The sequence below is a fragment of the Lutjanus erythropterus genome, chromosome 6, assembly GCF_056507025.1.
Source record: "Lutjanus erythropterus isolate fLutEry1 chromosome 6, fLutEry1.hap2, whole genome shotgun sequence".
Taxonomy (NCBI): Eukaryota; Metazoa; Chordata; class Actinopteri; order Lutjaniformes; family Lutjanidae; genus Lutjanus; species Lutjanus erythropterus.
In genome coordinates, this window is record NC_139322.1 from 40,796,631 (window position 1) to 40,822,453 (window position 25,823).

General features: G+C 37.7%; 1 protein-coding gene across 2 annotated transcripts in view; it reads left to right on the forward strand.

The window, feature by feature from the left end:
- The first annotated feature begins 1,282 nt into the window (after nt 1-1,282).
- plagl2 (pleiomorphic adenoma gene-like 2) overlaps nt 1,283-25,823 on the forward strand; it is a 69,920-nt gene continuing 45,379 nt past the window's right edge. Inside the window, exon 1 of one of the 2 annotated variants that reach the window (XM_084721945.1) lies at nt 1,283-2,638. The gene's annotated coding sequence lies outside the window, so the exon portion shown is untranslated. The other variant, XM_084721946.1, reaches the window with a different exon arrangement.

Below are 25,823 nucleotides of genomic sequence, written 5' to 3' on the forward strand. Positions count from 1 at the left end.
GGGACCACCAGCAGCAGCAGCACCGGCTGCCTGCAGTCAACACGTGGGGACCAACCAGCCACATTCCACTGGCTGATGCTTCAACAGACAAAAAAAAAAAAAAAAAAAAAAAAAAAAAAAGAAATAGCAGAACAAAACTTTTAAAAACAATTTAATTAGGCTAGTTTGATTGATTTGTTTACTGTGCACAAAACAAATGTCAACATTCACCAGATACACGTAAGAAAACCTCACTATTCAGTTCTAGTCATAAAAGATCTATATGTTGTTGAAATGTACATTTATTTTCACATTTTAAAGATTTTAAAAACTCTGTAAAGTTGAGGTGACTGTTGGAATGCACTGATTTCTGTTATGAGTTGTCTTTTTTCTTTTGTACAGTTTTATTCAAAATATACATTTAAAAGCTATAAAAATAGATGTAATAATGAGGAAATCCTTATGCACTAGCTAATATGTGCTGGGTGAAAAGGATATATTTTCTCTCAGTTTCAGAGGAAAGGCACAAACCCTAGTTAAACAAACAAATAAACAAAAGATAAGTTTTTGTTTATTTTATTTAAGAGGGGACATGCACATTCATTGTGCCAGATGTAGTCTTACAAGCAAATTTTCATCTGCAGTTACTCACAGGTTGAAAACTTAACTGATACATATAACATACATATATAAAAAATGACACATTTAAAAAAATGTTTAGTATTCAACAATAAGCTCAGAAGTTATTATTGACATTGAAATATGCTTTCAGGTACATACATTATGCACATAATGCTGTATTAAACATTTGGCTATATGAAACGATATGAAATTCAATCAAATATTATATGTTAATATGTCATATCCAAACATGGGTCTGTTATAGGTTATATCATTTGAAATAAAAATGAAATAAAAATAAATCTTTAAATCTCTAAACTATGAGACTGGTTTGCACCAACAAACATAAATTAAATCTAAGATTAATTCTAATTGTAGTTTAGCAAAACAAGGTTTTAAATTGAGTCAGTCCAGATTTAGGTTTAGTCAGTATGGAGATGCGTATTTATCCAAATGAAATAAATGAATAAAAATAAATTTGACTGTTAACTTTCACTGGTACCTTATTCTTTAACAAAATGTCACATTGTTAGCTCGCTAAAAAAGCAAACAAAACAGGCAACATATTTAATTAATATCAAATTATTTAACTGATAGCTTAAAAAGTTAACAAAATGTTACACGGTCTAATTGCTAACTAGCTAAAAAAGTTAAAACAGGCAATACCATTTGATTAATATTAAATAATTTATTGGCTGGCTGGTTTACGTTATTTAATTGCTAGCTCAAAAAAAGTTATCAAGTTGTTATACTCTTTAAGTGATAGCCAGCTAAATAGTTAACAAAACAGTACATTGTTCAATTATTAGTTAGCAAAACAAGTTAATAAAACCTGATTTAACCTATTTGCTAGCTGTTTAAAAAAGTTAACAAAATGTTACATTGTTTAATTGATAGCTTGCTAGAAAAAGTAATAAAACACTATATAATTTATTGAATAGGTAGCTACAAAAGTTAACAAAATGTTACATTATTTAATTGCTAGCTAGCCAAAAAAAGTTAACAATATGTTATACTGTTTAAGTGATTGCTAGCTAAATAGTTAACAAAACAGTACATTGTTTAATTGCTAGCTAGCTAAATAAAGTTAATAAAATATTATTGTATTTGTTAGCAAGATAAAAAGTCAGCCTAGTTAGCCTGCTCTCAATGGCTTGCTAATCTTTCCTTTATTAATATTTTGGCTGAATTAACATAACAATATGATCAAATAATAGAAGACTGAAGAAATGAAAAAAGAGACTCCCAGGCAGCAGCTAGCAAACTGTTTCATTGGATCAACTGCAGGGGCAAAAAAAGAAAAAAAGAAAAACTCAGGAAAAAAAAAAAAGAAAAGACACCATGAACCTCAATATTTTGCTCAGTCCATCTTAAAAAGCAGCCACTTTAAAAGTTAAACTTCCTCAAATTTAAATGAATACTGAATCACATTTTCCAATCAAAAAATAAAGTTTTGGTGGAACAGAATTACATTTAATCGTTTTCTAGTAGTTTTAGAGTAAAAACTAAACTAAGGTTTAAATAGAGGTGTAAATTTAATCTTTCTTAATTTGTAAGCTAGTTTAAAAGTTCGGTGCAACATCATTTAAGGTTAAACTATGATTTAATCGGGTTTAAAGTTAATCCAGTTTAAATGATATCTCCATCAGATGAAAGTAGAACAGTTTAATAAAGCTGCAGGTGTTAGAACTGAACCAGTTGCTTGGGACTGGGAGCACTGGCTCAAACACCAGTAAGCTGTCCCTGGTTGAAAAAAAAAAAAAAGTTTGTGAAAGTGGCCTGACGTCACACTCCCACAATGCTTAACGCCCCAGAACTGTGCTGCAGCCTGAGGGGAGCCACACTCACTCTCAGGCCCCGAATATAGAAAAATTATAGAAAAAAATCGGTAAAAGTGATCAGAGGATCGATCATCGGGCGGAAAGCGGCGGGCAGCGGGCAGCGGGCTCTCCCCCGGCGGGTTTGTGCTCCGGCTCCGGGATGGACGGCTCCCGGAGCTCCATGTGAGGTGGACTAATGCGGTGCTGGAAACTTTTTGGTGGGTAAACTGCTCGTTTTTTTTTTCTCTGAGACCTCAGAATGTGGCTGCACGTCCTCATGTGTGCACGTTAACCACTTTATATCAGCTCCCTCCTCACGCGCGCTGACACATCGACGTGCGTGACGTTTGAATTGTTATGAATGTGTTGTTACTGTCGCGCGATCCCGACTTTGCGTAATTTGTCGTATTTTTTTGCGGCGGCGGCGGCAGCGTGGAGGAGCTGCTGGGTATTTAATTTTTAATGAGGCGGTCGCTGCTCGCTTTGCTCGACAAATATGTTGCAAAACTCTGAGCGGAGAAGTTGCCCGACACGTCGCTCCGCGGCCAGCGGCCCTCACTGTTGACGTTTGATGTTCTTTGCAAGTTTTGGGCGATCTGGTGAGTTTTCAGCAATTTCCGAATATTTATCAAGTGTGGCAGCGGAGAGAGAGCGGAGGGAGGCAGAGACAGAGCGAGCAGAGCTGTGGAGCAGAAAGCTTTGATCAAACTTTGTGTTTTGCGTGTGTGTGTGTGTGTGTGTGTGTGCATCACGCTGTTACACGCTTTAAATGAGGAGTTTAGTGTCCTCTGAAACCTTGGAGCCATTGTTGCTGCCTGGATGTATATTTGGCCCGAGCTCCGCTGCTTATCTACACGGCTTATGTCATGTTTGTCGCTCATGGGAAGTTTTGAGTCTCCTCTTGCCTGCATGTGTTTGTGTGTGTGTGTGTGTAAGAGAGAGAGAGAGAGAAAGAGAGAGAGAGAGAGAGAGAGAGAGAGAGAGAGTGCTTTTCCTTGGAAGCGGGTAAATAACAACCAAGACCCCAGCAAAAAGGGGGGTTGGGGTCACAATGTGGGGGTTCAGTTTATGCACTTGTTATTGATAGCTGACTTGGCTGCAGGGGAACTACTTTTTTTTTTTTACACAGTTATTGTTGATCAGACTGCTGCTGGAGGAACAGAAAGTCACCAACACTCTGCAGAACACTGTAAGAAACTAATTAATACTGACTTTACAGTCACTTCACCTCTTTCTGCTGTTTTTGAAGCTTATAGAGCTCCAACAGTTAGTTAATTAGCTGATTTGTTGTCAACAGGGCTGCAACTAATTGTGTAAAATATTTTTGCAATTAATCGATTAAACATTTTGTCTATGAAATGTCAAAAAATGTGCGACATCTCTGCATGTCTTCTTTTGTCCGACCGACAGTCCAAAGACTCTCCATGTACTGTCAGAAATGACAAAGAAAAGCAGCAAATCCTCACATTTAAGATTTTGTTTTGCTCAGAAAATGAACTGAAACAATAAATTGATTACAAAATTAGTTGGAAGTTTATTTTCTTTCCATTGACGTATTGATTAATTAAGGGATCCTCGCTAAAAGGAGAATGAAAACCAGGCATTTTGTCAGTGGTGTTTTGTTAGTTTTGACTTTCCCAACATCTCTAAATCTTGTTCAGTCTTTAGAGCCTACACGAGTTGTGTTACCTTTTGTTGCTTTTATGTTAGATTGATTTTTTCCCCCACGTCACTAAGACACTTCACTGTCAAACAGGGTCCTAGCTGAAAGGACAACTGAAAACAGACATTTTGTCAATGGAGTTTGGTTAGATTCCCTCATTTTTACCTGTAATATAACTGAAACAATTATTCAGTGATCAGAATAGTTGGTAACTACTTTTCTTTCTATCTACTGATCAGTTCATTGACGACTAGTCGACTGATGGTTGCAGCTCTGTCCACTATTAAATGAACTTCCAACTAGTTTGATATCTGATGAATCAGTTGGTGTAAATTTTTTTTTTAAAAAATGCCCAAATTCTGTGAATCAAATGTGGATATTTTCTGGTTTCCTTCCTTCTTTATCACAGTAAACTGAATATATTTGCGTTGTGGACAAAACATTTGAGAACTTCGTAACTTTTCTCCATTTTCTTACTTTTTATAGACCAAACAATTAGTGGAGAAATAAAGAGAAAATGAAGAGATGAATCAGCCTTGAAAACAGACATTCATTTCAGCCGTACAGTTCCTGTCAGTCAGGTGGAAATAAGACCGACCTGCTGCTGGAGGAATAAACAGTAACAAATATTCTGCAGCAGACAATAAGAAACAAAACCCTGCTCCAGTAGAGACTAGTAATGACTTTACAGTCAGTTTGTTCCTTTGTGTTGTTTTTGCGTGCTTTTTAGAGCTGCAGCAATCAGCAGATTAATAGTAGTTGTTGAAGTTGTTGCATTATCAAGTTGTCTGTCAATTATTTTCATGGCTAATCGATTAATTGATCAATGTTTAGTCTATAAGATGTCAAAAAAAATTGTTAAAAATGCATGACTTGATCTTTAAATTACTGCAACTAAAGATTATTTTTATTCTAGATGATTTTGCTGATTATTTGCATGATTCATCGTTTTAGTCTATGAAATGTTTCAATGAATCACAAACTGTTTTCATAAACATTTAATCATTTTCTGAATAAAGAATGTTCAAATGATCTGATTTCAGCTTCTTTAATATGAATATTTTCCGCTTTCTTTACTCCTCACTGACAGTAAACTGAATGTCTTTGAGTTGAGGACAAAACAAGACATTTGAGGACATCATCTTGGGTTCTGGGAAACCCTGATTGACATTTTTCACCACTTTCTGACATTTCATGGACCAAACAACTAATCATTTAATCGAGAAAGTGATCAACAGATAAACCAATAAAGAAATCTGCTATTTAGAGCTGCAACAATTAGCTGATTAATCTTTCTTTTCAACAGGGCTGCAAGTAATGATCATTTTCATTGTTGCTTAACCTGCCAGTTATTTTCACTATTTATCAATTAAACGTTTTGATTATGAAATGTCAAAACATGGTGAAAAACGTGTGACATCTGCACATGTCTTCTTTTGTCCAACCAACATCCAAAACCCAAAGACTCTTCATTTACTGTGAGAAATGACAAAGAAAAGCAGCAAATGCTCACATTTAAGAAGCTGGAAGCAGCAAATGTTTTGATATTTTTTGCTTTTAAAATGACTGAAACAATTAATCAGTTATCAAAATAGCTGGCAAGTCATTTTCTTTTTATTGATATATTGATTTATCAACTAATGGATCTTTGCTAAAGGAAAAACTGGCTTTGGATTTTATAACACCACTAAATCTTGTTAAATCTTTAGAGCCTAAATGAGTTGTGTTACTGTTTTGTTGTTTGTAAATTCTCCTCATGTCACTAAGACACTTCAGTGCCAAACAGGGTCCAAACTGAAAGCAAAACTAAAAACAGACATTTTATCAGTGGAGTGGTTAGTTTTCCTCACTCTTAAGAAGCTGGAACCAGCAGATGTTTTATAATTTTGGTTGTTAAATGACTGAAACAATTATTCGATTATCAGAATAGTTGGCAGCTTATTTTCTTTATACCAACTGATCAATTCATCAATTCCTCCTCTGTCACAGTAAACTGAATATCTTTGAGTTGTGAACAAAACATTTGAGAGAACGTCTTTTTTTTTTGTTACATTTTATAGACCTAACAATTAATGCAGGAATAGAGAAATAATGGAAAGATGAATCAACTATGAACATGATGGTTAGTTTGAGCCGTTCAGTTCCTGTCAGTCAGGTGCTGCTGGAGGAACAAAAAGTAACAAATATTCTGCAGCAGATCATTTATTACGGATGTTTTCTTGGTGAATGGAGGGTTCACCCATATTTAGATGTTTTCATGACATTAGTGATGTACAATTACATGATTCTTTCATCAATTACAGAACACCAGTCATCAGCAGCCTCTCATAAGTTCATAAACTGTCGTTTCTGCACAGCTGAGGGTAAGAAGGGCTCAGATGCAGTGAGTAAAGATGGATGATTTAATTTTCCAAATCGAACTGATGTCACTATGGCCCCAGAAACAAACAGCAGCTGACTCTTCAAGTGCTCACTTAGTTTTTTCTGGTAAAACTTATGCTTTTATAGAACAAAAAGCATCTCAAACCTTTTGTATAAGAATTCAAAATCAATTCAATGCACTGACATAATGTGCTAAATCATATCCACTGAAAGAAAAAAATGAAGTACTGTGTTATCACCTCTATTTATCAGCTATAATTCCATCATCAGAATAACACATGATGAAATGAATTTCCCACTGTGGACTGATAACTTATCAGTTCAATATAAGGATGATCAGTTAATCAGAATTTGGTCAATCAATTTAATCGATCTACTATTAAATAAAGATCTGAAATAAAACAGATTATCTTTGTATGTTTCTCAGGCTGTCCAGCTGTCAGAGAATTTGCAGTATGTTCCTGTGGAAGTAAATGCATTTCCTACTGTTTGGTATAAGCCAGATTTTTATACATTTTTTCAAACACAATTTATTGATTCATCGATTGCTGTGTTACCAATGATTGACTGAGGAAAGTGCTAGCAATTTGCTAGTCCCTAGTTCAGTTTTTACTGTGCATTCCTACATGACATCAGATAGGAGCTATGAGCAGTTTCTACTGAGAGTTTATCAGTTACTTTGTAAAATGATCAAGAGTGAAAGGTGTGTGTTTCAGTTTAATCAAGGCCAGCTGAGGTATTCAAAACTGACAAGTTGGAACTTTTTGGTATTTTTGCTTGACATATGACTCATAAATTGATTTCCAAAATAGATGCTGATTTCTGTTCTGTCAGTTGACTATAATCAGCTGTACTCAGCAACTTTGAGACCTCAGAAACAGAGAAGATCAAAAGCTCTGAGTTTCAGAGACTGTGACTCTGACAGAATAAAGATAACAAAATAAATACATTGCAACACGACTGAAAAAAACTGTTCTTTTCGTTGTATATTAATCTTTTGATCATTTTCTTAATCAATTGATCAGTGGGCTTGTATCCTGTCACAATCCTGTCACTTGAAGGTGGAGTTCCACATGTTTGAACCTATTTTTCAAGCCTTTCCTGTCACAGTTCTTTTTATTTCTGATCAATTTGTCAGTCATGTTCTTGATTAATAGATCAATTGTTTGGTCCATGTTGATCTCAGAGTCCAAGGTGACGTCCCTAAATGTCTTGTTTTGTCCACAAACCAAAGATATTCAGTTTACAGTCAGAGAGGAATAAAGAAACCAGAAAATATTCACATTTAAGAAGCTGAAATCAGATATTTCTTTTTCTTTAAAAATGTCTCAAACCAATTAATCAATCATCAAGATAGCTGGTGAATAATTTGATAAACAATTTGTAATCGATTACTTGTTGCAGCTCTACACTGCAGCAACATTCTTACTTTTAATTTTACTTTCAGTTCTCAGGAAGGAATACAGAATAATTTGTCCCTTGAGTGTGAACTGACATAAACTAATATTTAAAAGTTTTCAGTCATTCATTCATTTTTTTTTACCTCTGCCCCTCAAAGAAAATTGATGTGGCAGATTTGACAAAATTCATGACTTTTTCCCTTATAATGTTACGTTATAATGTTTATAATGTAATGTAGAAGCAAGAATTCTTTGTAGGGAGTCTGGTTTAGTGTCTGTTGTTGTGTGGAAACAGTAGACATGTAGAGTCAGGCAGAGTTTATACACACAGTCAGAAACAGGTTGTGATCATGAAAAGAATAAAAGGTGTGACAGTTGGCTGAAATCAGGAGAATTGTGAACTCAGAAGGAAATAGGAAGAGGGCGATGAAAACAGAAATCCCCAGGGAAAATCAGGAATACCAGTCTGCAATATGACGTCAAACACCAACATTATTGTCATTTCATTGTTATTTAAGGATATAATTGTGTTAGTTATTAATTAAAATATTAAAGTTGTCTGTGGCACACACCCTCTCCACACACATAATGATTTACTGTAGGATTTGTGCAGAAAAAAAGAGACAATCAGTGATTTATTGGTAAATAAAAAGGAGGTAAATTATGACCTGAAGGCAGAAATGATTGCAGGCTTACAGTTCCTGTGACGGATGACTGTCAGAGTGTGGTGCACTGAGCTGAGGTGGGGTTTTCCCTCCACGCCTGACGCAGGTCTCAGACAGGCAGGCTGCTCCATCAAGGCCTCCAGCTACATAATAAGGAAATGGAAGTGAGTTTGTCACGAGACAATGGCTCTGTTGCTGCCAGTCGCCGTGCAAGTTGAGACCCATGTGTTGATGTTTGCTCCTCTCTCACTAGAACAGGCCTGTTAACTGAGGAGTCTCTCCATCTCATTTCCTCTGCAGGGTTCTCACACGTTCCAAACATTAAGTGAGGCTGTTTGTATCCTGCTGCACCTGTTGTTCAATGCTAATCGTTCTTTTTTTTTTTTTTAGAAATCTACTTGCCCAAAGTTTTACTTGCCTCTTTACAAACTGGCAATAACAACAAAGACTAAGTCATGTTTAATTTGGGGCTGCAAGGTCTATAAAATGAAAATCCAAGGTGATCTTTTTAAATGTCTTGTTTTGTTAGTCCAAAACTCAAAGATATTAGTTTAATATGATAATACATTTAAAAAGCAGGATATTTCCATATTTGAGAGCTGAAGACAGCATTTATTTTAGGTTTAATTCTTTTTTTTCCAGCTTTCCTTGGCAGACAAGTGAGTAACCAGATTTACTTGCTTGATGTGGCATTTTACTTTCTTAAACTTTAAAAGACCACAGGAAAAGGTGTGCCTGGTCTGAAAAAGACTTGCACAATTTAAATTATAATTCACAATAAGTGGGAATGATCATTTTTGCATCAGTTTTGATTGACAGTGAAAAAAAAAAGCTTAAAATCATGATTATGTGACATTTGTTGTTTGGACATCTAAAAGTTCGCTATGATGCCATATTGTGATTTCAGCGATATTTTGATGAATTGTTCCGCTCTAGTCAGAAAATAAATTCATGCCTGTGTGTTTCTCTAAATGGTTCAGGGCTGCAGCTGATGATAATTTTCAAGATTACTGGATTAATTGTTTCATCTATAAAATGCCAACAAATTGTGAAAATGCTCATCACAATTTCCCAGAACTGAAAGTGAAAGTTCCAACATTTTTTTTGTCCAAAACCCAAAGACTTTGCTGTCAGAAGCAGCAAATACAGGACAAACTGCATTTAAGAAATGCAACATGTCCTGTTGTCCCTGGGACTTTAAATTGAAGATGCAGTGTCTGGGACAGCACAGAAACTAATATTCCATCGCTGTTAACCAATCAGAAACAAGGCTGCATTTGCAGCAGTGCATTGATTGATTAAGCAGTTAGAAATACAGACAAAGTAGTTCAGTGACTGAAAGAATTATGAAATCATGCAGATAGAAGAGCAGGAAAACACAAGCAGAACTTCCACGCTGGACCAGAGTGAGTCAAGGATGCAAGTTACTGAAAAGTCAAGAACTTATTCAACTATATGTAGGATGAAAAAAACTAACTTCAGTTTGGGACAGTGGTTGTGAAGTTTGGGATCGTCACAGTCAAATTTAGGACAGAGCTGAAAGATTTGAAAACTTTTGAAATTGTGATATGATTTGTGCCCATTTTCATGGAAAACACATTCAAATGATTACAGAGAGATTTCAGCAGGGATCTGTACCATCAAAGATGTTTTCTTAAAGGGACAGTTCACCCCAAAATCAAAAATACATATTTCTCCTTTGGCTTGTAGTGCTGTTTATTCATTTAGATAATTTGGGTGAGTTGCAGAGTTGTAGATTAAATTGCCTTCTTTCCAGAATAATGGAACTAAATGTCACTCAGCTTGTGGTGCTCAAAGTGCCAAAAATACATTTGAAAAATTCAAAACTAGTTTCTCTTTCATTACTGTTGAGTGTTTCAGATGGATTTTTTGGTGCCTTGAACAACACAGGACTAGTACCATTTAGTTCCATTATAGTGGAGAGGAGGCAGACATCTCTACGGCTGACTGATAGATAAATAAACAGCACTATAGGCCAGGGAAAAATATGCATTTTAGATTTTGGGGTGAAGAATTCCTTTAAGTTTGTAGGTCAGGATATCAGCACCACACTATTTCTTTTTAAATGGTATGTTTTGCACACATGTTGATCCTTCCAAAGAAGTCTGAACTAGTAAATGTTTTGCTTGAAAAATGACTAAAACCATTAATTGACTATAAAAACAGCTGCCAGCTAATTTTATTTATTTATTTATTCATTTTGATAAATGAATTCTTGCAGCTCTAGCATCATGAAAAATAACACTGAAGAAAAATCAAGCAATTATTTAATAAACATTTGAGCAAAAAAAGTTGCTGTAAGTAAACACAAAGCCAGGAGTCTGCAACCTGTGACTCTGGCAAAAAATTATCTAGAAAATGATACATGTTTTTTGCATTTTAATTTTCATTTATCATTGTTGTATATCTGTGAAAAACTTGAGGCAACTCAAAATATCAAGGCAACATACTGCAATAGATTTTTGAGTGTTGAGCCCGACTCAAACTCAACTCTTAAAGTTTTGAAAAAGTTTTATTAACTAATTAACTTTTGTAGAGGTAATTTACTTTTCTTCTTCAGAGAAACTTAAATCTTTGAGCCTTAGAACCCCCCAAAAAATGTATCAATCAGGTTGAAATCACTTTTTAAAACTCAAAGATTCAAGTTTATCTAAACAAGAATAATAAGTGATCTCAACTAGAGATCATAGGTCAGAAAAACTTTTTAAGGTTTATTTCAAAACAGAAGAGTCTGAGTTTGAGTTGGGCCCAAAACTCAAAAATCTGTGGCAGTATGTTGAAATTTTGAGTTTTTGAGTTTTACAGTGTTAATTGATTCATAAATGTACCAACTGCCTGTAAAACAAATTAAAAAAACCTTTTCATATTTCATCAACTAAAATGTGTGTTTTAGCGTGTGTGTATGGCTCGGTGCTTGTTCCTCTAACTCTTTAGTGGTAGCTCATCTTCTTGAGTCTTCATAAGCTTACCATGGATGCCAATTTAAAAAAAAAAGTCTTCAGGGAAAAGAGATAATTTAATTTTTTGTTCTTTTTTTTGGCCCAAAATGTCTCTTTTGACTGTAAAGGTTGTAGACCCCCTGTGCCGAGGAATTATATTATTATTTTTTTCGTGTTCTGTTAATGATTATATGCTGAATTAAAATAGAAAAGAGTCCCTCCCAGTTCTAAATGTTTTCTCTCAGTCCTGAAGTGCTGCTGATTGGTGTTGTTCTGCTGCTGGGTGCTGTGAGCTGCTCTGCTCTCAGCAGCTTCTTCTCATTAACTCTCATGCATTGCCTTCCATTACTTCCATGCCCCTGTGGTCGGAGGCAGCACGTTTCATGTTTGCCTTTGTGATTGAGTGAATGCGTTTGCCTGTGAGAGCTCGCGCACATGCCTGTTTGTGTGACGGTAGATGTGCGCGTGCACGTGTGTGTGTGCCTGAATTGTGTTTGCGAGAGAGAGAGAGCTGTTTTTGAGCCTAAAGGGAGGTCTTCTCCTCTGAAAATCCCCCACAATTCCTTGCACCTCTGCGGGCAGCGGCAGCGGTGGTGGTGGCAGCAGAGACGGCGGTGGCGGCAGCAACAGCAGGCTGATTTCCATGAGAAAAGAGCATCAGTTGGGTTAATGGGAGGGACAGCCCTCTGAGGGGACAAATGGTAGTTAATAACCAGGGAAGAATCGGAAAAGCTCTGATCCCTCTCTTTGTACTTCTTCACCTTCTAGAGGCAGGGACGGGGTGGGGCGGGTGGGGGTGCAGAGGGAACAAGGGACACCGGGTTCATGCTAGAATGGATGTTTTTCTCTGAAGGGCTGCAATAAGATTGTACTATTTGTTATTTTCTCTGGACAGCGGGAGGAAAAAAAAGCACCGAGCCTGAGAACTGGAATGTAATATGGGGCATCGCACAACAAGTGTGTGTGTGTGTGTGTGTGTGTGTGCGTGAAAGTGAGGGGTGTAGTTTGTGTATTTGCACTTGTTGTGTACTCACATGTACATGTGTTTACATGCATGTGTGTTCAGTGTCTTTGGATGAGCGGGGAGAGATTTATTTATTTATGATATGTGAGGTTTCACACAGTAGCTGCTGGTCAGTCAGGTCACTGAGAGAGGATATAGACTGCTGCATGCTGGGTATGGAAGGAATGAAGACAGTGACTCCCAAAGTGTGGGCCGCGGCCCGCTGGTGTGCCATGAGAGGTCATATGAAAGTTTTAATTTTATGTTTGAAATTACAATAAAATATTTTTGATGTTTTTTTTATAATAATCAGAATTAATGGAACAAAGCCATGGGATTTAAAGGGATAGTCCACCCAAAACGGCAAAAGCTTTGGTCATTATCTACTCATCCTCATGCTGACTGAAGGTCGGGTTTAATTTGTTAGAAATTGTCAATTGTCAAAAACAATTGGAAAAACAACTGGGAAAAAAAACAAAACAAAATGCCTCCATACTGCTCCTCTGGCATAATCCAGGTCTCCTAAAGTCCCAGCATGCCATTTGCACACCGTCACACCACACACACCCAGTTCAGACAGTGTGCATGTGAATGTGGCTCCAAGCTAAGGATCTACAGTGAAGATTCAGGCTAAAAACACGGTGTAAGTAACATTGTTTTAGTTAACTTGGCATGTCGGGACAGACGAGCAGAATGGAGGCATTTTATGTTTTTTTTTCCAGTTGTTTTTTACATTTGAAAACTAGTCACCATTCACTTCCATTGTTTGGGAGATTCTGCAACACTGTTTTTGTGTGAAACTCCAGCAGTGTTTTGTGGACTAAAAAACTAAACCTGACTTTTAATCAGTATGAGGGTGCATAGATAATGACTGAATTTATCTGCCCTTCAACGCTGTATTTTTTGATGGTGCCTCTTGTATCATTGTCACTGGTACAGTCTCATGTGCTGACCAGAGTTGTGAGTAAATGTTTGTTTGGGCCTCAGAAGCTTTTCAGATTTCAAATTGGGCCACAGCATTCTGGAGTTTGGGACTTGCTGGTGTGAGAGAAGTAATTCAGGAATGTAGAGATAGACAGGAAGAAAGAGACGATTAGAAATCCAGAGAAAGGCAAATCGTAGCTCAGGCTGTGGGTCTAACATCTATCTCTGATATCCCTGCCAACCATGAAACCTCAAAAATAGGAACCAAAAAAATTGAGTTTCAGAGACTTTGTTTCCTCCATTTTGGTGACTTTTATAAGATGAAAATAACAACATAATAAGTTCACTGCAGTAGCATTTTTATGCATTTATTTTTGCCCCTGCCCCTAAAAGAAAATTGGCACAGCAGATTTGACAAAATCCATGCCTCTGCTTCCTTTTAACACTTGCCTTAAGAAACAAGACGTCTGGTTTAGTGTAGCTATATTGTTGTGCGTGTGGAAACAGTGAACTTATGGAATCATAGGTGCCAGAAACAGGTTGTGATTAGACTTGCACCGATTTCAACTTTCTGAGCCGATTCCAATTTCCGATTTTTAAGGGGTCTGACCTACCGATTCCGATTTTAGCCGGTTCCGATTTTCAGTCTTTCTAAGAACTGTGATTGACAGCATTCACAAACATTTTTGCAACTTTTCTTGTAAATATGTTCATAATAAGACACTGACTATTAAATATTAATTTAATACTTTCTCCAAAATCATCCAGATTACAACCAGGCCTTATTATAATTTTATATTAAGATTCTGAATTGGGTGAATGTGATCTCGCGAGATCATCTCGCGGGATTTCGTGGTACGCGATTTCACGTGATCTTTTGTGGAAGCGGATGTAAACAAACCGGAGACTAACGCGGTGCAACAGTTTGAAGTAAAACTTTGCTGTGAGAAAAACAAACACAAAAGTTAAACGAGTCTGGATGAGAAAATGTTTGAGGAGACACATCAACACAGGTTGTTTATTCTTCAGCCAGAACAGGAGGTGAGATTTTAACTGTCCCTCTGTGAACAGCAGTCTGCTGCTAGCTTGCTAGCATTAGCCTGAAGTGCGAGAGAGTTTACGGCTGTTTTGCGACATTGTCAGCTGCTCTGTCTCGTTGTAGACTGTCTGTCTTCTCTTTATCCTGTTCTTGGAATCTGTCGCTGACACCAGCTTCATGCAGACGTGTGTCTGAGTGTGTAGCTGTTATCAGCGCTGTGTTGATGTCACGGTCAGTTTGTCTGCTGCGCGCATGACGTGACCATCGTGCAGAACATGTGTGTAACAATGACGGGCACAGAACCGGATTTGTGACGCTGACCGGCCGGTCACCGGTCAAGGCCAGTCACGTGAAAACCGGCCCGATTCCGAGCATTGCCGATTAATCGGTGCAAGTCTAGTTGTGATCATAAAAAAAGTGAAAATCTCTGCATATCTCCAGCTCTATGCACCAGAGAAGGGATTGCCTCTCCTATAAAGGACATTTTGCCAGTCGTTTATATAGGCAAAGTTTTGTACAGATGATACAACTGATATAGCCTCTGGTACAGCATCACAAAGTGTAATACTGATTCACAGATTCAGTGCCATGTGCAGTAATTTATTAACCCTGCTACATCCTAGAAGCATCCTGTCTGAAGTTCAGGTAACAGAATTTTTATCGGGACGGAAAAAGAGGTAACAAAACACCTCCAGCTGCTTAACATTAGAGAAAAATTCTATGATTCTCTCAAAAGTGTGAATCTCAAACTTTGTTTCCTCCTGTGGTGGGGTTTCCTTTGAATCCCCTCAACTTCAAGCTGTCTGTGACACTTTCAGAGGTTGTATGTAGGTTCTTAAAATGCACTGATGATTTGTAGTTGAAGTAGTGTCAATTTTCTTGCAGTCTTTTTTAAAACCATGCTGCCAAAAAGTTTTAGATTCTGTCAACTCAGGCCATAAAAGGGAGACTATGTAATGTTTGAAAAACAGAATATCACATTTTTCCTCCCACAAATGAAAAGTTGAATTCATAAGCAATAAAACACACCACTGCAGACTGTAATAGAGCCCTTACTTGTTCCAGTATGATCAGTAGCCTACAGTGGCTCCAACACAGCCTCATATCTAAACAGCAGAATACATCAGTTGCCAGTGATTCTCAAACAACATATTGACTGATGAGACAGACATGCTGGAGCTTAAGTATGTTCTGTAAGTCACGTGATGTTAAACATAGGGCTGGTGGGCAATATATTAATATTATATGGTTTTATGATATGAGACTAGATATCATTATTTTGTGATATGTCAAAGCTGTTGTCTTTTCCTGGTTGGTTTTAAAGGATGCATTACAGTAAAATGATGTATTTTCTGAACGTACCAGACTGTTCTGTTATTGTTTCATACTTGTGATTATTTATCCAAAAATCTAATTGGTTTGATATTTTGTGAAAGCACTTTTTAGCTGCTTCCACCCCCTGGAGTACACAACACGTCTTCAGTCACTGATCAATAATGATTAGTATTGACCAATATGAAACTTCAGCTGTACACATGGTTTTGAAACGGCAGCAGTGGTTTGGTTTAGGCACTAAAACTACGTGGGGTGTAGTGGAGGGAAAACCCAAATGAACTCAGTTAAATAACTCTTTGAAAGGAGGATGAAAGTTTACTTATGTCTTCAAATATCAACTGATCAGCTGTCAGCCAACGAGGGTAAACTACTCTTTACCTATGTCTGTATTTACCACAAACGCAACGCAACGCAGCGCAGCGCAGCGCAACAAAACTTTAAACTCAATGCTGACTTTTGATCTCACATGGAAAAGTCTTATTGGTGTGACCCCTCCATCAACCCCAAACATTTCCTTGTAATAATGTGTTGTAAAGAGCTCCGTGTACAGATGACCTATGCGCCTGTTTTTCTGGTGACCAGTGGCTGGTGGTTCATATTACTAGACTAACTGTCAGTTTGCTGATGTTATGATTGTCCTTGTTACACTATGTCTTGTCTAGCATTTAGCGTATTGTGTGTAACTGATGTTATTGAGTCGAGTGTTGCTTGAGTGTGAAAGTTCATTCATGACAATGGAAAGGGCAATTGTCTTGGGTCTTAGCATTTGATGTTTACCACCTATGTAACATTTTCCTTTATTCCAATACTGACAGATTTTCTCTAGTTGCATGTAAGTTGTGTGTGGTCTGATATCTGCAGCAGCCTAGCTTGTGGTGGCTAATGTTGTCAAAGGTTAGCAAACTTTAACAGATGCTGCTGTCTGAGTGTGAAAGTTCATTCATTTGGCCAAATGATCTTAACTCAGAATCCACTGACAGACTGTTAGTTCAGGATCAGTGGTTGGAACTGGACGGATTTTGCTCAGTTGTGAGTTGTGGTTTAAGGCTCAGGAAAACCTAGTATGAGGGTGCCGAGTTAAAATTTTCTTGGTCAGTTAATGACTCTTTTCATGTATTAACTACTTTACTTTTCCGCAGTAGAATCCACCAGAACTTCTTTCTTTATACTAGAAAGAAAATAGTTCCTGCATGAAACTGCTCACAACAAGGTGTGTGGATTATCTTGAGTAACCAGATCATGATTTTCTGGAAGAGACACTGGTTTTGATTTTTTTCTAATGCACTGTATTGGTGCTTTGAGCCCCACGAGTGAGTGCCATTTAGACACATTATATTACACTCCAAAACTCAAATGCAGCGCATTGATTTTTGAGTGAACTGTTCCTTTAAAGGACCCAAAATGTACAGATGAATATGGAAAATTAAAGCCAACAGTTTTTGTTTCCTTCTTTTACATGAAAGTTGATCTCTGATGTGTGATTCATACAAAACATTTACAAATATTACAACTCTTTCACATTAAAATAATAGGCTTTTTACTTCGGACAAAGTTTTCTTGCTGCAAAAACATGGACACAACATCTCTCTTTCCTTTCTTTATAGTAAATACAGCACTATATACATTAACTGCATTTAGCTGGCAGCCGTGACAGAGAGAAGAATGATGCATAGACTGATTGAAAACAGACATATGAATGTGCAGCGCAGCATACACACACACACACACACACACACACACACACACACACACACACACACACACACACACACACTGGCATACAACCAGATATTTACAAGGCTAATTAAAGTAAAAAAAGAACATTTTCATTTTTGTGTTATGCATAGGCACAAAGTTAATAACACAGGCACACATGCTCTCATTTACTCACACTCTCGCTGAGGCTCTTTTGGACCAGAGCACATTCTGACGGGCCGTGCAGCATGCCGGTCAGAAATAGTAAGAGGATGCTAGATGCTTGAACCACATACTGCCACTTTTCCTTGTGGATCTTTTTCTAGGAAGAGCGGGGCAGCTGTGGCTTTTCAGAACCTACATCCATCCATCAACCAGCACCCATGGTTTACACCACACAACACACACACTCTTTCCTCTCCCTCCTCTCCCTCCCTCCCTCCTCCCTCCTTTCTCCATTTCCATGTATCTTAATTTCTTTCCGTCCTCGTTTTCTTCTCTTTCTCACACTCCCTCCGTCCATCCCTCTCTGTTTTGCCCCCTCATCCCTCTCTCCCAGACTGAGTTTACAGCCCCCAGGCCACTTCCGCCAGGCTGTCTGCAGCAGATTTATTAATAGGCTTTTCTCTCCGTGCAGTAAACACAGCGTTGGTTTAGGGGGTCGTCTCTCAGACACTGATAGACTTGTACTTAACCTTAGGCACCGACTGACTCTGGAGCTGAGAGAAGTCTGCTGCTCTCAAACATGATCCACAGCAGATTAAATCAGAGAGGGACTGCAGGAAGTAAACACAAGTGGGAACACACAAATAACTTTTACTAGCAGTAAAAGAGACAACAAGGTTTGCAAATTTGGTGATATATTTGGGGATATCACAGCTTTTTGGATTTTCAGGGTTACACAGAGAAGACAGGGTGGTGGAGTCACAAAGGTCTTGTGGTGGATTTAATTGTAAGTGTTGCAAACATGCAGTGGACACCTCAGCCTGCTTATCCACTGCAGTAAACCTCAGTAACTGACAAAAACAGTCTCACCACAAGGTCCACTAATACATGCTGTTTTGGAGCTCTCCACCATTTCACACGGTCAGTCTGCAGATAGATTTAGGTGGTTGTCATGGAATTATTACCTCGCGAGGTAGCTCAATTGGCAAGATCACGCAAAAGTCCATCTTGCCAGGCTTCATGTCATCTGTTGGTGTATGAACCAAACGTGGTTCAGCCAGTCAGTGTCCCAAGAGGGACTACTGACAGCTTCCCAGATGGTTCTGTGGAACAAACCATCTGGTGTGTCAGGTTAATGGAATTGTAGATGTTGACTATTTTTTCTGAGCAAGACCACGCTGGTTTAAAAGATAAAGCTGAAAGTTCAAGCTTGACTCTGTAAACAGCCCTTGGCAAAACAATCTCAGGTGACGGTTCACTCAGCCGTGCACGGACGTCAAGTGGTCTATTCTTGCATGGCACATATTCCATTCACTATGATAACAGTGACGCCAGGTTCCCTCCAGAAAAGTTGTTAGGCCTGTTGTCTTAGAATAGCTGGTTCATTTCTAACTCACTAGCAGGCGGTGTTTTAAGTGGTGCGCCTCCACTTACATCATGTCCATTTCAGAAGTTTGGTAATGAAGCTTTGAACTGCAGCATCTTTTTAAAGACTTAATAAATCCATAGTGACATAAAAAATGTCTCAGTACTATTCTGGACTATGACAATAAAAGGATTGCTAACTGCCGCTGCATTATTGTTGTTTTGTGGTTTTAAATTATTCAAGCATTAAGTGCCAAAGATAATTCATGCCAATTTTTTTGCAGTGTTCTTACCCACATTTTTTTCTAATGAGAACAGAATTACTGCAGTTGATTGTCTTTAAAACAGCCCATTTTACTGTTATAAGGACTGTATAATGTTTTTTTTTTCATGTCCACACACAGGTAAAAGCATGACCCTTCAAAGTATGGTTACCATCACATGGACGACTATACAATTAAACATCCCCACCCACACTAGTCGGCACCAGAAATACTAAACGTTTAAAATATTTAAAAATGAAATATTTGTCAATATTTCATTCATGCATGATGCCAGTTATCTGTTGCTGCACGGCACTAGTTGGGGCTGCGTCTCTGTCAGACAGCAGCTCCTCTCACCCAGCACGTATGAACCGATTGCCTTGGCAACACCGGATCTTGACATCAGCGAAGTCGGACAGATGAATGTAGATTGACAGAATAAGCTGATATATATATTCACTCAACTGGAGAAATGTGACCACATTAAGCACATACACAGACATAAACCTGCAGGCGGAAATGCTGCTGCTACTGTTAGCGCTGCTAACATTATCCACACTGTGTGTCAGGCTGACAGCTAACGTTAGCTCTGGGTCCTTTACCTGCAGACACTGTGACCCTCTTCGGTCTGAAAAGGTGAAACATAAGTGTGTAAGGTTTGTATTGCACAGTGCGAAGTAGTGCGCATTTGAGCGGAATTTAAAGTATGATTTGGTGATTGTAGACTGTTATTAACGTCTTCAAATGGCTCTTAATGCACAGTATTTTTTTCGGACAGTGTTTAACATTATAAATTAATAAATTCTGCCTAGTGTTTTCTTAGTGACTATTCTAAATTAAATTTTGCGTCTAATCAAAGGAGAAATTAGTCACCAGGAACATCCCTAGTGCACACGCTCAAGGAAGCACGCCTGTGGTGTTGGTGTGCAGCAGTGAAATGGATCCCCGCTGAAACACTTTGCCGCTGCGCACGTTCCGGACATTGTTTGGGCTATTCACCGGTATGGCGGTATATGAAAAATTCATATCATAACGAAAATAAAGACCAGTTTTCAGTACGAACCAGTATACCGCACAGGCCTTATTTCTCAGTTTTTGCTGTTTTTAAACATTGTGACTTTTTTTTGCGGTATTATTGGACTTTGAGTCTTTGGTATCATTACATCCCTACTTTTGGTGCAAAACTATTGAATCATTAAGTTTCTGCCTCAGTAAGAGTTATAAATTAGAGCTGCACACAGGTAAAAGAGGTACAAACCCTCACTGTCAATTTGATAAAGTCAGAAGTTAAACAAAATATCATATCTAACTGCTGAATGTAGTACTACAGCAGTTCTGCACCAAGAGATTTAGTATCCTATCCTCAAATGAAACACGACCCACTGCTCTACTGGTCTCTCAACATGCTGTACTGAATACATGACATACTGACATCCTCATGGTTATTACAGATGTCGTGTGTAAACAGGTCTTCATGTCACTGCATGTGTTGTTTGCATGATGTTCAGAGAAGTGGCGTAGAAATTATGTTGTGTGTTTTATGGCTGCAATTAATTACTATTATTTTCATTATCAATTAATCCATTATTTGTTTTCTAAATCAACTGAATAATCTAAGTCTGTACATTTTCATGAGATATATGCAGAGCCAACAGAACAGTAACTCATCAACAGTTATCCAAGAATGAATTATTAAAACTGTCAGCTTGTGTTTGTATGTTTTTTGATTGGAAGATGAATCGATTAGTTGATCTAAAGAAAATTAGTTCTCAACAATTTTGATAACTGTTGAATTGTTTCAGTCGTTTTTCAAGCAAAAACGTCTGTTTGTAGTTTCTGAAATGTGAAGGTTTGCTGCTCTTCTGTGTCATTTATGTTGGCAAATGAAGTGTCTTTGAGTTTTGGACTGTTTGTTGGACAAAAATAGACATTTGAAGACTTTGGGCTCTGGGAAACTGTGAGGAGCATTTTTCTCATTTTACAGACAAACAAACAATCAATTGATTAATGATAAAAAATAATTGGCAGATTAATAAAGGTTGGGAAATATATAGATATGGTGATAGAGTTTGGATATTATATGTTGATATGACATAAGTGTTGTCTTTTCCTGCTTTAAAGACTGAATTACACCCTTTTAATTTTCTGAATTCATCAGACTGTTCTATTATTTGTCTTTACCAACTTAGTCATTACATCCACATTATTTATTCATTTATTTATTTATTTGTTCAGGTTCACTGAGAGTGAGGCTCTCTTTTGCAGGAACGCCCTGATCACATTCACACCTGGAAGCTCCCCAGTACAACCACAGTCTGATCAGACCTCCTGGCACACTTGGGGTTAAGGGTCTTGCTCAAGGGCACCTTAGTGGTGGTAATGAGGGAGGGGCAAGTACTATCCTTCCCTTTCCCCACCCAGATTTATCCTGCCAGTCAGGGGACTGAACCAGCGACCTTCTGGTACTAAGCTTGCTTCTCTAAACTTTAGGCCACCACTGCCCGGATTATCAAAAATCTCATTGTGTTAATATTTTGTCCAGTGATAATACAACAAACTCATTATTAGGGCTGGGCATTATAATGATATTATATTATATTGTGATATGAGACTAGATATCATGATAGATTTTGGATATCGTTATATCGTGATATGTCAGAAGTGTTGTCTTCTATTTATTATATATATATTTTTCATTCTTCTCCCCAATTTAGTTATTGCCAGTTCCCATTCCCCCCATGTACTGTCCCTGTCACTGCCAACTCCGACTGCTTGGTACACAGAGGGAAGCTTGATAAGAGAAATGTCGGGCTGAAATCGAGTTTGGGCTGAAATATGCTAATGAGGGACGGGTTTGAGGTGGTTTTGCACAGAATTTTGTCGGGCTTGGGCCTTATTCGGTTCAACTTTCCAGGCCCGATTAAAGTTCTAGAGATGCTTAATGTTATTTCCCTCGCATTGATTAATGAAGTTGAATAGAATTGAATATTTTAGCTAAAAATGTATTGATATAGGACATAAATGCTTGTAATTCATCATAATCATATTTCTCTATTTTGAGAGAACACTTTGAGCGCTTTATTCTTAGAGCCAGTTGTAACATGCAGCTAATCAGGAGGCTGTGTCATACAACTGTTTCATCTCAATAGCTATTGATTATGATCAGGATTTCTGTGATGATTATGTGTTGACATGGTTGAAGTGAAGTGTTGTGGTTCGCTGCTGTCATGTGCTGCAGTGCAGGAATGCACCGCTTCTAGACGGTCTAGTATGCACATGCAGAGAAAGGTCTGATGCATGCCAAAGTGTTGTTGAGATTCAACACGTGACTCAGCGCTGAGTCATGTGTGTGTGTGTGTGTGTGCGTGTGTCACAGTAATATCTGGAATACGGACCCGGTTAGTCCGGCCCGGTCTGGAGATCCAGATTAGTGAGTCAGTGAGGACGAAACCTGATCTGTGCAGAGCAAAAGAGAGAGTAACTCCTGACTCACACACAAACACACACACCACTCTCTCTCTCACACACACACACACAGAGCTACAGTAGCAGTGATAGATGATTGTGCTGCTCCTGATTCATCCTCAGGAGTGGGTAAGAAGTGGGCAGAGAGAGTGTAGCCACAGTGTCTGATGACACATCCCCTCTTCCTTCCTCTCAAGTGATTTTTAATAAGGCTGCAGCACCCCGCCCTGCTCAACAATCCCTGCTCACTAAATAATGCCAAGCAAAACCTCCGACTCCAACTCCAGCTCCGCGGGCAGACAAAAGACATTTCTCCACAGCCAGTGCCAGTGTTCACTGACTGAGATACAGACTTACTTAGAAAATGTGAGAATGAGCTGAAGTCAGTAAGTTAACTGATGTATTGATTGATTGACTGGTTGCCACCTGAGATTCTTCGTTAAGAAAAAATGTGAGTAGAGAAAAAGAGGATCTGACAGGTCTGTGTGGCCTCAAGTTTAAATGTTGGGAAGAACCGGACTGGAACACGACTTGAAAATGATCATATTTTACCGAACATTATCACACATACACTGTGAAAAAAAAAAAAAAAGTTGTTACAACTTAAAATTTCAAGGCAATGGACTGCAATAAATTTGTGACACTCTTAAGTTTTGAACTTCAAGGTTTTGCCAACCTCTAAACTTCAGTTGAGATAATTAACTTTTCTTTTTTAGTTAAACTTGAATCTTTTAGTTTTAGAAACAAAAAAAATTAACAAATTGGTCACACCAAAGTCTGTCATTGTTTTGGTGCCTGAAAATTTAATGAAGTTACTCTATAATAATAATATATTTAAGTTTATTAGAAGACAAGAAAATTATCTCAACAAAATATTATGAAATCATTTTTCAAAACTTAAGAGTTTGATTTGGGCTCAAAATTCAAATTTCTATTGCAGTACGTTACCTTGACATTTTGAGTTGTCTCAACTTTTTCATAGACCTAGAACAATGATAAGTGAAAATTAAAATGTTTTAAAAAAAGGAAAAAAGTTCATGTTCATATAATTTTTTGCCAAAGTCACAGGAAGCCACTGGAGAAGAACAGCCGCGTGCGTCTGTGGGGCGTCAGGTTGCAGACCCCTGGTTAAAGTCTTTAGATAAACTTAAATCTTTTCTTTAATTTTAGAAACTAAAAGATCAAAAATTAGCCACAGTGAGCTTTGAAACTGGATTGTCTTTTTTTAGTGCCTGAAAAATGAAATAGTTTGACTCAAAAATATTAAAGTTTTAACACTTGCTTTCACAAATGTACTCAATATTTTTAATAGAATGTTTTGAGTTTATAAAATTAAAAGCTTTAAGTTATCTAAAGAAGTAAAAGTAAATTATCTAACTTTTTAAAATCTTAAGAATTTGAGTTGGGCTCAAAACTCAAAAATCTATTGCAGTCTGTTGCCTTGAAGTTTTCTTAACTTTTTCGTTTTTACAGTGTACAGAAACGACACCAAATGGCAAAAGAATGTGCACCATATTACACAGAGACTCCGTCATCTGAACAAGATGCCAACAGTTTATTGCCTTACACAGAATCGATCACACAACCGCTCCTTCTGTTCTTACCCGTCAAAATAAAAGCCCCACACTGTGTCACTGCTCTACCTGCTGTTTGATCAGTGTGTGCTGATGTGAGTGGTTGCTCTCAAACAAGGTTTTCTTGCAGGTTTATGGAAATGTCAGAATTATTGTACGTTCCACCTTTTTTGGAATTATATATCATACATCTTATAGGTGGTTCAAATACAATAATGATCAAACACTGAGAAGTTCAGTGTGATGACTTGTGTACTTGTCTCTCCATGCAAATCCACATTCTGTAGAGGGATTGTTAAACATTCATGTCTGCCATTACTGTATGCATGGTTGGTTTCTTGTTACAATCCAGCTGTACTGTTTGTGTCCTTTAAACCAGTGGAGTCTCTTCAACGGCTGCAGCGTTACTCAGATGATTTCACTAGTTTAAAGTAGAAATACCACAGAGGAAGTTCTGCATTCCAAATATTAGCAAATGCATCAAATATATCCAATATAAAAACTACTCATTGTAAAGTATGAAATGATTATATATTGTTTATTTGTTATAAGCAGCTTGTTTTGTTGCTGATCCATGTGGATCAATTAGAAGTAGCTGTTTGGTGATTTAATTAACAATATTGCATCATATTTTGTAAAGTAATTTGTTATTTTCAAGTTGGTGAGTAACAAAACACCTGTTAGCACCTGTGCTAATTATAGACACAAAACAATGCATTATTAAGTTTTGAAAGACTGCGTCTCCCCCTCACTTTTCCTCACATTGGTTCGGTCCACTGCCTACCTATCAGCACAGGTTCTTTTTTTTACTGCCAGAATATTTGGTATGAATTAAGAGAGTTAGACTTGGGGGATATCAACGTTTTTACGGCATACCAGGGTATTTAGAAATCCTGAAGGTACAGTCATCATAAATAGTTGGTTATTTGAAACATTGAAGAATTATTTGTATGTAGAGGAGAAATAATTGACAGGTCATTTCTGCTCTATAGCCTGGGTCTCCTTGATAATTAATTAAACATGACTAGATATGGAATCATGAAAATACTGCCACATAACTTTATTTTTCCATCTATAAAAGTAGTCACATGATACATCTGTCAGTCATCTCCATTCAGCCAAATGATGTGTTACAACAAGTGTCCTCAGGTCTTTTAGCAGGAGTCTATGGAGTAAGGCTGCTTATTTCCTCTATACTCTATGGGCCGTAAGTATTTAGACTTGTCCAAGACTTGTCCAAAAAGGCTGATTGCATATAAGACACAAAAAATTGTAAGCTAGACTGTCATGTAGGCTACAGTGACACCATCATATACCAAACACCCTGGTGAAATGTCAGGAAGGTATGATGGTATGAAAAAGAAGATCTGGCCCAAGCCTAAAGAGACTAGTGACAAATCTAGTGAGTCATTCAGCACATCTGGGGGAAGTGAGAAATATACACTGATCTGTTATTTTGTAATGTATTGCTATGCATGCTGTAATCTCACTGTGCGCCTCAGGCA